General features: G+C 37.0%; 1 protein-coding gene and 1 pseudogene across 5 annotated transcripts in view; both read right to left on the reverse strand.

Annotated features, from left to right (window-relative positions):
* Positions 1 to 16026, reverse strand: part of Fstl5 (follistatin like 5) — a 598962-nt gene that overhangs the window by 251359 nt on the left and 331577 nt on the right. The window lies entirely within an intron of this gene.
* On the reverse strand, positions 9667 to 9762 carry LOC111753658 (U6 spliceosomal RNA; annotated as a pseudogene).

Here is a 16026-nt window from a genome sequence, read left to right on the forward strand (position 1 = left end):
ACTTTCTTGGTTTTCCTATTAACCTGATTTGAACCCCAGTATTGCTCTCCTCATCTTGTTCTGTCTGATTATTCTATATTATATTTTATTTGATAGTATCAAGTGTGGGGGTATAGGCAACCACTTTGAAGGCAATAAGATATACTATGATGCCCATTATGGTTTGACTATTATTCTTTTTTTTGAAGCCCTGCAAAGTCTTCAGTTTAGATTTTATTGGTCTTGTTCTGTACTGTTTTGATCAATTCTATTATACCTGATGATATAGACAACTCAATTTAAAAACAGCAAGAGGCACAATGGTAACCACTTTTGATCACCTGGTATTCTATTTTTGCATCATGTGCTATGCCCACCCTTCTGTTCTAACTGACTCTGTTTTGCTTAGTCACATTTGGTTTTATTCTCTTCAAAAAAGTTAATAAGAACCGTGGGAGTAATAAAACCCAAAAGTCCAATTGTTATTGTAAAAAAGAGAGGAAAGGAAGGTGTACTAAGGGATATAACCGCAGGAGTGTGTAGGATGGAAAACCATATTACTGAGTTTTTGTTAGATCATTGAATGAAACTGTCTCCAATTTATCTGTATGAATGTCCAGTTTATATGCTTTAATTTTGTAATTTGGACAACTGTTTCTGGGAAGATACTATGTAACCTATTAACTGGTGATTACTTACTGTATATTTTTTTTCTTGAAATACTGTATTATTTGTACCCTTTTACTGCTTTGTTTTTTTTATGTCCTTTCTTTTTTTCTCTTTAAATAAAAAAAAAAAGAGAAGAAAGTATATTCAAGGGAATAAGAGCATACTTGGCAAAAATCAAGTAAATGATGTCAAGAAAAATTTGAGAAAATTTTTCTAAATGTTTAGAAAAAATAATAAGTAAATGAATGAAGTGATAGGTAAAAAGGTCAGAGAGAAAGCCTCACTTCTTAAACAGTATGTGTTCCTGAATAGACACCAGAACAACTAAGTGCATATTGCTAGCAATTAATATTTTACTAGTAGCAAAAATAATTTGATAAATTTCTAACATAGATCATGAAATGTTTTCAGTCAAAATGAATTCAAGTTAGTTAAAAAAAATACCTACAGAGAAAATACACCTAGCGTATGTGTGTAAACGCAGTGTTACATATCTACATGTGCGCACATTGTAATTATATTACATTGGCGTGTAATATAAAAAATAGATTTGTGAATTGTTTTGAAGTCTTCCTCTGAAATATAAATTTTTAAAATTGCATGACGTACAGATACCTCTAATAAATGATTTTATATCTAAACATGTTTGTTTGCTTTAGTTTTTATGTAATTTATACATGTTATACAACGATTAGGTAAATTTATAATTAAGGTGATACACTGCTTGTATGCTGTATCTATACAACTATATTAAAGCTATTTTCTGAAAAAAAATGGGGTGGATCCAAATTATATGCTTAATTATTTGTGTAAAGGAGTAGCAGGCATTTTTAAAGTAAGTCTAAACATGATATTTAATTTGAAACAGGACAGATACACAGAGGCCCACGTGCAGCACGTGACCAGAGCCTGCGCTGTGCATCTCGGGAGGAACTAACTGCACAGGTTGCTGAGCCCTCCCAGCCCCAGATGGAGGAAAACTTTTCCATTGCTCCCGCAGACTTCTCAGTGGTATTCATTTCATGCTCACTTCTTACAATTGTTAGTTTATGAAACAGTGAGAAAATTCTAGTTTGAAAATATTATAATTTAAATATGTCTGAGTAATGCAAATTTTCTAAAATTTCAGTCTAAACTATAGAATTAAAATAGTTGCACAATAAGATTTACTTGAGAGTGAATACATAAATACATGAAAATGCTACATGATAACCACATATACAATATGCAATTTTGAAAAATACATTTTATTCGTAAGACTCAGTGTTGTAAAGGTATGTGGAAATACCCAGTGATACTATTGATGTGTTAATAAAATATTGAAAAATGCAGCTAACAGGAAACACTTTTGGTATTTATGTAGGGATACATGGCACTTATAAAAGACAAACTTGGCAGCTTAAACAGTACATTTAAAGCAGTTAATATTTTCACCTTTGAAGTTACCTGGCTATTCAAGCATTAAAACCACCTAAATTATAGGAATACAGATGATGATTCTAGCACTTTATAGATTAAGTCATTCAGTTCCCGTTGCTGCTCTGTAATGCAGGTGGAATTTTAATCTCTATCTAACAACTGAGGAGAGAAACACAAATTGCCTAGATAACTCATGCCAGCAAACAGCTCACACTTGGTGGAGCTGAAATCCAAACAGATCATGTGGCTCCACATGCAGGCAGCTTTTTTTCTTCCGTCCTAGACAAAGCTGAAAATATCACTATTATCCAGGACCTTCACACTGAGCTATGACCACAGTCTTTTTTGAGACAGGGTCTTGCTACATGTTAAGCTTGCAAGGCTGGAGTTAAAGTTGTAGTCCTCCTGCCTCAGCGTCCTAGAATGTAGAGAATACAGGGAAATATTGCTATGCCTAGGTTGTAAATATTATTTAATGACAAGGAAATGTTGATGTGATGACAACTGGCAAAATGAAAGCCAACGTTACATGTTCTGAACTAATTTTGAAAGTAATATTGTATGGGACATTTTGCATACAAAAATAAACTGGAAGAAAGTATTAACAGAAATGTTAACAAGCCAGCAGGCATAATGACTAATATTTAAAACACCATTTTCACACTAACAGAGATTTTAATTCTATTGTTAACATTTGAGATTATTATTTTAAAACATGGAAATTACTGTTTCATCACGTTCAGTGATGCATACTTTCACTATCACAAGTGTTAGAAGTATATCTCTTAAACATAAATAATTTGTTAACAGTTTACTACCATATCAACAGTTCTTTGAGGAGCTGATAACTTCACAGTGCTACATGATAAAAAAAAAAAAAAGCTATTACCAAGATTCTAACCTACTGGGGCTGGGGATTTAGCTCAGCAGCATAAGCGCCTGCCTTGCAAGCAGGCAGTCATGAGTTTGATCCCTGGTAAAATTCTAACCTACCAAGATATCAATCCCCAGACAAAACACTGTCAAGTAATTGTCTGTGGATGAAAACATCACAGGACAATAAAAAAGTGACTTTTTGTTGTATATAAAACTTTCAGTTTAAAATTTCCAGAAAAATGAGCTATTTCAAAGAGGTATTTAAGGGTCACTGGTGCTGCCTGCCAATTACAATCTTGCACAGGAAGATGAATGCAGTATTTTCATACAGTATGGAAGGCGAGAATTGCATTGGCTCTGCTCCACCTGGGTAGGGAACCCTGCTGTTAAGTGACCTTGTAAACATGTTTTGACAATGGACTTCAGTTTATATCACAAGACCAGTTTTGGAGATAATAGTTGCCTTTGGTTATTTAAATATTTTTGGTTATTTAATCACTAAAATGATTCGATTTACTGTGAGTTCTCACAAATAGAGTCAAAATGAGGAGTGAGGGGGAGAAAGACAGAGACAGAGACAGACAGAGAGGCAGAGAGACAGAGACAGAAGCAGGTTGTGTGTTAACACATCGATTCCTAATTCGCACCAAAGCAGAATCAGATACTTTTCTCTGTCCTCAGGCAGACCCACAATTCTGCTCCAAAAGTCTTGAATAGAAGAAAGTTGGTGAGTGGATAGAAGTCTCTGGCTAACTGGGTAAACGCCGTTTCACTCTAGTCATTGTACTGAAATCTCCTTTCCAGATTGCTGAAGAACTTTCTGCAAGTTTTCTTTTTACCCTGACCAGCAATGGTCCATGCTCCTGATGATGTATTTTCACATAGAACTGCACAGAACTTCTCCTAATAGAAGATGTACCGTCTTGTGTATTGGACACATGCCTTTATGGCTTTCTGTCCCTGCTAATGCTGATCTGAGCTTTAGCCTCTTCTCACTGTTAACAGCAGAGAGACGACAACATAAAAGTGGTGAACAGAGAAGGCTCTTTGGAGAAGTGACTTCTCTTGAAATACATGAACCAGAGAGAGGAGAGAAAGGGGCACTTAAGAAAAGAATTCTTTTTTTAACAGTACTTATTAAAATATGATATGCCAAGTCACAAACATCTTGAATCAAAACCTCTAAGGATAGAAAGAACTACTTATAGGAAGGAAAGTCTAAAATATAAGCAAATACTTATGCTTAAGCATAATCATAAGACATTACTTATAGCAATTAATGTCTAAAACACAAGCAGAGTTCAATTTACCAGAAGTCTGACGGTCATTGCCAAATCCTTGGAATCATTTAACAGATTCTTAGAAAGATGGCAACATGGTTTTGAATGTTAGAAATATCCCCATTTTGGCAGCTTAGAGAACAGCAATTAGGTTGGAAATTTTTGAAACAGAAACATTAATGAGGATGATTTTCACTAATCAAAGCAAAACTACTCAAGGCCTAAGTAGGAGAAAGGTGGCTAGTAGGAGAGCTTTTCTGAGTATATTTAGGGAAGTAAATTTCATTACTACTCACAGATTATAGGTAGAAGATAAGAAGAAAAAGACATCAAGGATAGCGTGAAGATGTGGGACTGGAAGACTTGTACGAATCTCATAAAAGAAGAGAATAAGGGTGGCATGGGGATGATACCCATCTTGATTCATTTTGACTTAAAATGCTTATCAGACAATTATGAGAACCTGTACAGTAGCTCGTGAAATCATAAACATACATGTCTTATGTGGGTTTGAGATCAGTTCTAGATTGCAGACATCCAACTTTCAACCAGTGTATTTGGGGATTCAGCAATGTACACCAGGTAAGCTATTTCTTACAGAAACTATCTAAAATTACTGATTGTGTGTAATAAGAAATGTGATAAAATTCAGTGAGCTCTTGTGTGAGCAAAGTGTAACACATATGAGATGGTCCTTAGCTCTTCTTGGGGCTCGTAGGAACATGGCAAAGGCACTGCACATAGGGAGTCTCCTGTGTCAGTGTGACAATCAGAGGTCGCTACCTGCAGCTAGCAATGGTCCTCCTGCTCCTCCTTCTCTGTTGCCTCCAGCAGCTTTCAGCTCACCGATCTGGGGGTCCCCAAAACGTCCTGGAATCCACCATGTGACCAGCACAAGCCCTGGCCACCTCTGGAGTGTCACCATGGAACCAGCACAGGAGGATCCACCAGGCCTGGTCTGCAGCCCTACTCTGAGCTCAGGGGTGGGCACATGCCTTCCATTTGCACTGTCTCTTTTTTGTTTAAATAAGTGAAGCTGAGCCCTGCTGCTAGCATGGCCAGACAGTCTGTGAGGGACTGCAGCCAGACACCGAAACTGACTTTGTAAAATTTAGTTTTAAAGAAGTTTAATACTTGGCTTGGGGCTAGGGATTTAGCTCAGCGGCATAAGCGCCTGGTTTGTAAAGCAGGCAGTCAGTTGTGAGTTCGATCCCCGGTACCGATAAAAAAGAAAAAGACAAAAAAAAAAAAAAAAGTACTTGGCTTTAGTACTCATCTGCTCTGGTTTTAATAACGCTCTCCCCCACTAACTCTCGTAATGTTTAGTCTTCTTTTCCATCAAATACTTCAGGAGTGGGGGTTTAGAAGTACGTGGGCCCAAGAGGTTTGGGAAGTTGGTGATACTTTATGATGCTGAGCATGTCAGATTTTTAGGCTTCATGGATTTAAACACACACTTCTGAATAGCTCTGCCCTTACTCTTGATCTTTCTAGCCCAGCAGTCTTCAAAAAGAAAAGATGCAATTACTACTTCATCATATTTGGTGAAGAAATGTATGATTTCTGTCTGTTTTTAAAATTATTTTCAATGATATAAAGATTTGGAAAGAAGAAGAAAACTAACTGTTTCAGGCAAAGAAATTCTGCAACATGGAAATCAACCGAAAATATGGAAGATAGTGCATTGCTTTTCCTTTGCTTTAAAATAAACACAAAGGAAACCTTATTCTTTTGTTCACTACTTACTTCACTAGCATTTTTGATGGAGGTGGTCGTGGTTAAGTGTTGTTCATGGTTAAAATGGCATTCCTAGGAATTCTGGGTACAGGCAGTTGCCAATGACACAGAGGCAGGTTGGGTGTTTCAGTGCTGTGTGGAGCAGTAGGGATGTTAGCCTGGGAAGCACTCAGAGGAGTTCTGCATGTCAGGACATGCTGCTCTTCACTTCCACCTTTGTGCAGACAGAAAGCTGTAGCAATTGTGTCATGCAGGTATTCGTTTTTAATGAGATCTTAAGAATGAATTCAGTCTCCAGTGTTTTAATGATCATTTAATAGAACTGTGTATGGCACTGTGTATTCATCTTTTTAAGAAGCATGCTTGTGTTATTTATGTCAACCTTATTCATGTCCATGTTACTGTGTTTTATGTCTTCCATTTCTCATTGTGTTTCTTTTTTGCAGATACTGAATCATCTGACAGAAGGGCTCTGTGTCAAACTAATATTTCTTTTAGAATTAGAAAGTGTCTATTATTTTGGAACTTTGATTATTAGGTGAGCTAACCTTTTCTATTGTGATCAAATACCAGAGATAAATAACAAAGGAAAGGGAGGTTTATTTTATCTCAAGGCTTTTGAGGTTTCAGTCCATGGTACCCTGACTTCACTGCTTTTAGCCTGGGGTGAAGCAGAGACATCATCCCAGAAGGATGTGGCCAAGGAAAGATGCTCCTTTCAGAGGATCCAGGAAACACAGTGAGATGGAAATACAGGAAGAGATGAAAGTGGGAGAGAGAGGGGTGAGAGAGATCAATGCTACAAGACACACCCCAATAACCTATTTCTTCCAACTAGACTGCCCTGCCAGCAGCCCACTCAGCAAGGGTCTCATGAGGATTTTATGCAGAGCCAGACACCCTCTGCTGTAGAAGTATAGGGTGGAGTGAGCTACACCACTGTAGCACTGTGCTCCTTGAGGGAGCTCTGAAAATCCACGATCATCTATCTTTCCATGGAGGTGACCATGTTGGCTTCACCTTGAGACAAGGACAGCATGGGATAGCTCAGATAAATGAGCACCATACTTCAAAATATCTGTGTTCATGCCTTAATTGAAGTACAGTTAATGTAGACTAAACAACATGCGTGTAAGCACTTGAGTTTTCATGCGTAACAGAACCATAAAACATCACTACATTCAAGATGATGAACATGTTTCCTATGCCAAAAGTTATTTGTACCCATTTATAATCCTTTCCTTTCATCTCCAAACTGAAACCCTCCTTAGAATACGTCTGTCTGTCTGTCTGTCTCTCTCTATACACACACACACACACACACACACACACACACACACACACACACACAATTATAGATTCATTTGCATATTCTGGAATTTTTAATAAATAAATTTAGTATGCAGTATTTTTTCTGGAATCCTTTAAACTGTTTAATCATCATGATTAATCAATTTTGTTGAGTCCATCAATAGCCAGTCCTCTTTTTACTTTATTTTATTTTTTTGCTTAACGACATTCCATTATATGAACATTTGCTTTGAGTTTAACAGATAAGACCGCTTACATAGATACGTGGCCTGTACCTATATTTGCTGGTATTTATTTTTCCTGAGGAAACAGTAGGCAGTAGATCTTGTCTTGTGGCAGTTGTGTTTTCCCCTGGGTAAATTCCCTGTTTTCCAAAGTGGGGTTTCTGTTTCTCTCGCCCTGCACGGGGTACAAACTGCAGTGGCCCTGCAACTTCGCCCTCTTGTGGCACAGCCATTCCAGTGCTAGTGTAGTGCTTGCTCATTGATTTAAATTTCCAATTCCCTAATTCTCAAGGGTGTTGAGCAATTTCTTATATGTTTCCTTTCTTCTGTCTTCTGGCCTTTTTGGTAAAGTGTTGTCTAGTTTGTCTATCCTTTTGAAGAACAGCTCTTTGATATACTGTCTTTACATACTTTTAGTCTCAAGTCCATTAATTTTTACTCTGATTTTTACTTTCTACTGGTTCTGGATCTGGATCTCTCTTGTTTTTCTGTGATGTTGCAATGGATAATTAGTTTATTTGATAATTTGGGCTCATTCTGTTTTTCTAGTGTGGAAAGCTAAAGCTATAAAATTTCCTCTGAGGACTATTTTCACTGTATTTTACAAGTACTGGCATGTTGTACTAGAGTTAATATTTGATTGTAGGAACAGTTGAATTTCTTCCTGAATTTATTCTGTGACCTACTGATTATTCAGTGGTATATTGTTTAATATTCTCGTGTTTGTATAACTTCTCTGCCTTCCTTTGACATTCATTTCTACTTTTACTGCACTAGGATGTGACAATATGTATGGGATAATTTCCCTGTTTCATCCTAACTCATTCTTTTTTAATGCGTCATGTGTGGTCAAATTTGGAAAAGTTCCATGTGCTGCTGAGAAGTATTCTGCTAGGTTTAGTGGGACACTTTGTAGACAGTTATTATGACTGTTTATTTGAAAGTGTGGTTCAATTCTGCTATTTCTTTCTTGAATTTCTCTCTAGTTGGTCTAGTGAGGTATTGAGGTCACCCACCATATTTGAATTGATGTTTCTGATCTTTTATGACCAGTACTGTTTGCTTCATGAGGCTGAGTGTATCAGTATTTTATGAATATATTTCTACAATTGTTGTATCGTCTTGGTGAAGTTCTCTCTTAACAAGTATGTAGTGGCCTTTTGCCTTTTTGATCACTTTGGCTTGAAGTTCACTTTGTCTGAAAATAGGATAGCTACTCTAACTTGCTTTCAGGCTCTCACTGCATGGAATATTATTTTTCTATCCTTCAATTTTAGTCTATGAATTTATTTCTTTACAAATAAATGGGTTTCTTGTATGCAGCATACAACTGGGTTTTGTTTTTCTTTTTATTCAGATATATCGATCTGTGTATTTTTGTGGGGCAGTTGAGACCAGGTATATTGAGAGCTATTACTAAGTTACCAGTTGATTCTTTTCAGTGAGGTTTTTTGTTGTTGTTGCTAATTGTTTTCCCCTTTTTCTTAACTGTGCACCCTATTTGAATTATTTAGTGCATAGAACTTTTGGTATCATTAATTTCTTTATCTCGTTGTAGTATATCCTTCAGAAATGTTTAGAGAGCTTGTTTGGCATTCATGAATTTGTTAGTGTGCTCTTTGTCATGGAAATATCTTTTTACTGCATCAGTTCTGGAAAATTGTTTCACAGGATAGTATGAGCTGGAAGTTGTTTCCTTTCCAAACTTGAAAAATTCATTCCAAGTCCTTCTGGCCTTTAAGGTTTGTAGTAGGACCATGCTATAATTTTAATGGGTTTTACTTTTATAATTGATTTGTTAGTTTTCTCTAAGAGACTTTAGAACTATATTCTTCTGTGGTACTTCTGGGATTTTGACTACTATGTATTGTGGAGAGGTTCATTTCTGGAAATTGTTATGGAGGGAGGTGTCTCCATGGCTTGTTTAACTCTGTGTTGAATTCTGTCCCTGCACTTAGAAATTTGATTGCTAGTATTTCTATAAATGAATTCTTTATGCCATTTCTGGTATCTTCTCATTTTTCTCTAACTCCATTTTATCTTGGGTTAGTTTTATTTGTATTACCTAGTAGCTACTGGATCCATTTCCACATGATCTCTGTTTGCTATGAAGGCATCTCTTGAGTAAGTGGTCATCTGCATAAATTCTGTATCCTACTTCTGAAACTTTGTAGAATACTGAATGCTTCACAAATTTGCGTGTCATAAAGGTCATGCTAATCTATTCTGTATTGTTCCAATTGTGGTATATTTACTACCAAGATAAACATAACTTTTATTTTAGAAATGTGGGAAATTTTTAGGTATCATCTACTTTAAATAGTGCATTTAGAAATTAGACTGATTGTGATTACCACTTTGTAAAGTAACTGCCTAAAAGTCACTCCAAAATGCAGACTGAATACACAGAATTTCTTTCTCTCTTCTCTTTATGCTAAGTGTGAGTGGCTAATCTAGATTAAATTAAACTGAATTGAGAGACTCCATTTAAAGCATCAGAAAAACACACTGCCTGCGTCTGAGACTGTGGGGAGGGGACTGCAGGCTCTTTCTGGAGCTGATTTGCATGTGTGTAAGCAAACTGACGGGGCCATCTTGAATGTGGGCAGCATCATCAAACAGCCTGGAGAAATAAAGGAGTAAAACTAGAAGCAGGATGTTCCAGAACTCTTCCACTTCCTGCTTCCTGGTTGCCATGAGGGGAGCAGCATTCCTCCACTGAGGGTTCCTGTCTCATCACCTCCTGCAGTGAAGGAGCCAGTCAAACACAAAGTGAGACCCCAAAGTCACCCAAGATAAACCTTTAGTTCTTTAAGAGTATTTTGCCCATGCATTTTGAAAGCTAACTAATGAAACATGAATCATTTTTCTGAGCAGGATCTCACTAAATTGCTTCTGATGGCTTCAAATTTTCAATTCTGTCTCCATTCCTGAGTAACTGGGGTTACAGGACTTCATTTCCTTTAACAGTCACGAGTAATGCTTCTAACATGTTTTCAGTTTTGCTCCATGTCACACTGTACATGCAGTGGCAACATATAAAGACATCTTTGATAATTTCTTAATTCTATTGCAAGTGCATTTTAACAGGTGAGAAATTTTCGTTTAAATATATGGCCCTTGATCACTGACCCAAATGATTTTTTTATAAATATAAGTACTAATTATTCAACCAAAGAAGTAATATTTAGATGTTAATTACACAAGGTAAAATACTTAAATTTCCCTTTAGAATGAAAATAAAACTTTTACAAAGAAGTTTTAGCTTTTGTTTTTGGCAATAGAGACCAGTAAAAAGTAAATTACTTGGAAGCAATATTTTAAAATCAAAGTAGAACCAAAATATAGAGTTCAGCAGCTGGGCTTCTCAGTGGAGACACTAATAACCTCTGAATTCTAGGACAACTTCTCTCTTACTTCTAGATCTTAGTTTCTTTATTGTTTAAATATAGGTGTAGAGTAAATGATTTTTGGCTCAAATTTTATGCTTTCTGATTAGCTTCATACCCTAAGAATGTGTAATAGTGAACTTCTTGAAATGTATCTTACTGAAAATACAAATAGTTTAGCCATCCATACCATAAATCAATGTGATTATTTCCTAATACATAGCTAAATCCCCTTGGATTTTGTAATGAAATGTATTTTTTTCTTTTACAGAGAATTTTGCAAATTAGATATAGACAAGTAGAGTTGTGTTAGCTGTCTGTTACTATAACAAAACATATGGGATGATCACCTTTAAAAAAGAAGGAATTACTTTGGCTCAGTTTCAGTGGCTTAGTGCTTCAGTCCCATGGAAAACTCAGCATGTGATGGTGGGAGCACAGGAAGGAACAGGCTGCTTTAGCTCAGGGATGGTCTCTGTGAGAAGAGGGTCAGAGGAAGAGAAGGGAGTGGAACTCACTTTCTGGCCACACCGCTGGGGTCCAAGATGGCCAAGTGGGCTCTCCCTGGGAAGATTTTAGCACCATCCAGCACAGCCACTCTGGACACGGCCTCCAGTATGTGGGACCTTGGGAAATGTGTCTGAATCATAGCAGAAGTTAAGGATGAATTTTAAAAATCAGGCAATTATTCTGTCATTGATTATACTGGCTTCTTCTATGAAGAGATCTATTTGGACCAGGTAATGTCATATATTTTTAAAATAAAATTTATTTTCTATTTTACTTTGTAAATTTAATATTTTATTCAAAATTAATCATTGGCAAGACTGTGATTGTTAATACATGCTCTGAGCAAAAATAGAAAAATATTTTAAAGCTATTTGTTCATGATATATTGTGTATGACTGCATTCAACCAAATGTACAGACTCTCCAGTATGTTTCATGGTGAAATTAAAATTTATATTGAATATATATCAAATGTTAATTTATAAATATTTCATGCCACAGCACCTATTTTTTTTTATTTTAAAATTCTTCCACTTTGCAGTAGAATAAATACAGCATTCCAGACTTAACTTTGTAGAAGAAAGGACAGAAAAATCAAGAAAGAAACAAGAGGATGAAAATGTGAAAAGAAAGGGAAGAACAGAAAGACACTATAAAAAGTAAAGAAGAGAAAAACAACATCCCTCTCGGGTCTCAACACCTCTGCAAATAGTGACCTGACAGAAGTGCCCTTCTGTGAGACTTTATATCCATGGCCACAAATCACAGATATCACAACTGTAGATTTATGAAAGTAGGTTTCTCTCCACACGTTTAATAGTGGAGTGTCTAGGACTCTGTGGAACGTAAAACATTGGAAGGCTCAGAAGACAATCAAGTCACAGTAACTACGCAATAATACATTGGATTATGGCATGCTATTGCTCAAGACTGCCAAAATGTGAATTTAGTGCTGTAGACTCTTCAGCAGCTGCTTTACTGGGCACCGACCATTTTATATTAATGAATCATGCAGTATTAAAAAGAAGCAGTTGCTGTGCTTTGAGTATGCTTGTGCATGTGCCCCAGGTATTATGGGTTGAAATGTAGTCCTCACCGTGGGTTGTTCACAGTGCAGAAGTCTAATCATGGGGTCCGGAGTGGGGCCTTTGGGGATGACTAGGGTTAGAGGGAGTCTCAGAAGGTCATCTTTCAGTGGCCTTACTGGAAGAGAGTCAGAGACCAGAGGAGACACAAACTCGCTCCCTGTTCCTTGCCACACTATCTTCTGTACCACACCAAGCTCTGACAAGAATGCCATCACCTGAACTGCTTCCTTGCCCTTGGATCCCCAGAACTATGATAAATACAGTGCCTGCCTGGGAAGCGCAAGGTCATGAGGTCGATTCTCAGTACAGAAAGGAAAAAAAAATTGTTTTCTGTATAAAGTTACCAGATATATGGTATTGAGTTTCTAGCATCAGAAATGCATTAATATAGCAGCACAACTGCATAAAATCACTATGTACATGAAACAAATCTCCCAAAGCAGTGATATACTTAATGGAGTGAATCTACCACTTAAGAAGCAATCTTAACACCACAGAATATATTTTGAAATAAGTAAAACATAAACTTGTTCCCTTTCTAACTTTTGCAGATAATAATTCCATATGGGAAAATCAAATTTAACTGCAAAAGTGACCTCACATTGTCCTCCAGAAGATAAATACAGAGAAACCAGGATCATACAATCTAAACTGGAAGTTTCCCTGGTGTGTGAGTGAGGAGGACTCACCCTCAGAGCCCTTTTCACTCTCTGGAGAGACGGAAGAGTGAGAAGGCTGGAGAAGTAGGCAGAGGTCATGGCCACTTTGTCCAGCGCATTGGAGGTGACTCAAGGCAGCCGCTCTGCAGCCCGCAGGCTGCACTGGACCCTGATGTGGAGATGAGATGCCTGCACAGGTGGCACCAGTAACGTGCAGGCATGTGGCTGCTCCTGTGCTGGATCAAACCGCTCCTTCTGGACAATTTAAAGAAGAATGCCTCTCTGCGCTTCAAGTTGAACAATGTTCCAGGGGACCTGCTCTTGCCACGTATGTAGTCACCCTGGACGGCCCGTTGAAATTCAGATTGCCAAAAGGGGAATGAAGATAAATCATCTCAGAAGGAGGAAATTTCCTACTGAAACATCAATAAAAACTTGCAGAAGTAGAGGAGGTTAACCCAAGGAGAGACCAAAGGAATCTGTTAAGTGTGCATTTCATTCAGGTTTGGCTTACAGGAAATGGTATCAGATTTCAAGGTCATGTCCTGCCTTTTCTGTTTGAAGTTACCAATCCCTTTAGTAAAGCCAGTAGTGTTTTAACATCTGACATTCTTACACGACAGCTGTGTCAGCTTTATGAAAAGCAAACGGAAGGAGAGGAAAGGCAAATAAAGACCTGGAGTCAACCCTGTGGTCTCAGCCTGAGAGATCCGAGCAAGCCTATGGACAACAGAGAGGCATCTGAGAAAACAGGGCAGCTTGGACGGCAGGAATGCTCACACTAAGTAGGAGACAGCTTTCACATCTAATGACTGTTCCATTATAGTTTGCAGGTGCATCCATTTCCTACAAATGTCTCAAATGCATCATTCTTTACAGCCAAGTAGTATTTCATTATGTAGAGGTACCACATTTGGTTATTCAACCATCTGCAGATGGCTTACAGCTTTTTGCCAGGATTTCACTATAACGAACTGTGCTGTTATAAACATTGGTACACAGTATAGCTGCAGTGTGAGGAGTTGAGCTTTTGGGGAAGATATCTAGCAGAGGATGGATAGGTCCTGTAGAATTTCTAATATTAGCTCTTTAGAAAGCTCCATGCTGACTTCCATGATGGCTGCAGCAGTTTGCATTCCCATCAGCAGTAAAGGAGGGCTCCTTTCCCAGCACAGCCAAGCCGCCATTTGTTACTGTTTGGGCTCTTGTTTGGTCTCTTCTTTCCAGAGTAAGATGGAAGTGTGGCATCGTTCTAATTTGCATTTCTTTAATGTACAGAGAAACTGAATATTTTTTATGTATGTGCTTACCATTTCTATATCTTCCTCTGTGAAGTGTCGGTTCATTTCTCTTGCCCATTTCTTGACTGGGTCTTTAATTTTGGATGTTTTAATTTTTTTAAAGTTCTCTGTATATTCTACATACTAGTCTGCTGTCTGAGGAGTAGCTGGCAAAGATGTTTTCCCAATCCATAGGCTGTCTTTTTGGTCTGCAGATTGCTTCTTTTGCTGTGCAGAAGCTTTTTAATCTGATACAATCCCATTTGTGAATTTTTGCTGCTGTATCTTATGAAGTCACACACACAAGCTTACATATCGTATGATGTCTCTCATTTGAGTGAGGCAAAGTGAAACCAAGGAAAATGATACAGGATGGATAAGGGCCTCTTACAACAGGGAAGCAACCCAAGGGAGCAAGGGCAAGGGGTGAGGAGGGGCAAAGGGGAATGAGATGGGTAAAGACGTGCCATGCAGGAAACCCTTAATTAATGTGAATACTACGCCCCACACACAACGTTAGACAGATAATACCAACGAGTATGACAAAGGTGATTCGGAAATGGTTAGGGACCGCAGGAGGGAAAGGAAGAGAAAGGCAGTTAAAAAAATAACCTGTAATATGCATGTGTTACCATTCCCAAGATGCGTATAAGCTGCACAAATTGCAAACATGTACGAATAAAGGATAAATACAATTTTAAAAATTAAGTCAAAAATTTAAAAAGATAACCATTAAAAAGATGTTGTGATTTGCCTCTGCAAAAATAACATTGCTTTAAAAATCAACTAATTTTAATTCACTGTCTTTTAGGGTCCATTTCTCATCAGCTGATTACAAGTATGACAAGGCTTTAAACATTATTACTAATATATTTCATATATTGCACCAAAAACAGACAGAGTAACCAGTCAAAGACAGCCTAACTCTAAAGTACACTTCTACATGTGTATGTAAATAATTTATAAGTTGAGGAATGCCAACAATCCTTCATTTTCTATGTTTGAAAACATGTAATTCTGACCCTTCATTGAGTGCTTTTTAGGGTGATCCTCAATTTTTTCTGAGTTAGAACTTTATATACTTTATAACTTGAAAACAAAAATCTTTAATATGTTCATTTAAATATAACCTTTATAAGTAATTTACAAAGCAAAAGTTTAAGATACTGCTGACTTTCAGTATTTTTGAGTAAGATGAGTAACTAATAATATAAATTGAAATTGTGAATAAAAACAAGGAAACTAATCTTTAGTTGTTCTCTAAATGCTTGTAAATACTGTATATTTGAAAGTGAGTGATCATTATATGGGTAATAATTACGTTACAGATTTCTCTTATAGCACTGAATGAGTATATATATATATATATATATACATATATATATGGATTATAATTTAAAAGACACTTTTCTTTGGTCAACACTTAATTTTCTTGTGAGTGTCACTTTTGCTTAATATCATAAAAAGGAGGCTGTTCATTATATAGTTCTTTTGTTCATAAGTAGCTATTAAACTATAAATAATTCTAATAACATATCATTTTATGGTGCTGGCTACCGAAAGCCTAGTAAGTCTTTTTATCATGTGTGGTTTGTCTCAATAATTG

The sequence above is a fragment of the Cavia porcellus genome, unplaced genomic scaffold, assembly GCF_034190915.1.
Source record: "Cavia porcellus strain 051 isolate PalLab524CR breed Dunkin Hartley unplaced genomic scaffold, mCavPor4.1 scaffold_14, whole genome shotgun sequence".
Lineage (NCBI taxonomy): Eukaryota > Metazoa > Chordata > Mammalia > Rodentia > Caviidae > Cavia > Cavia porcellus.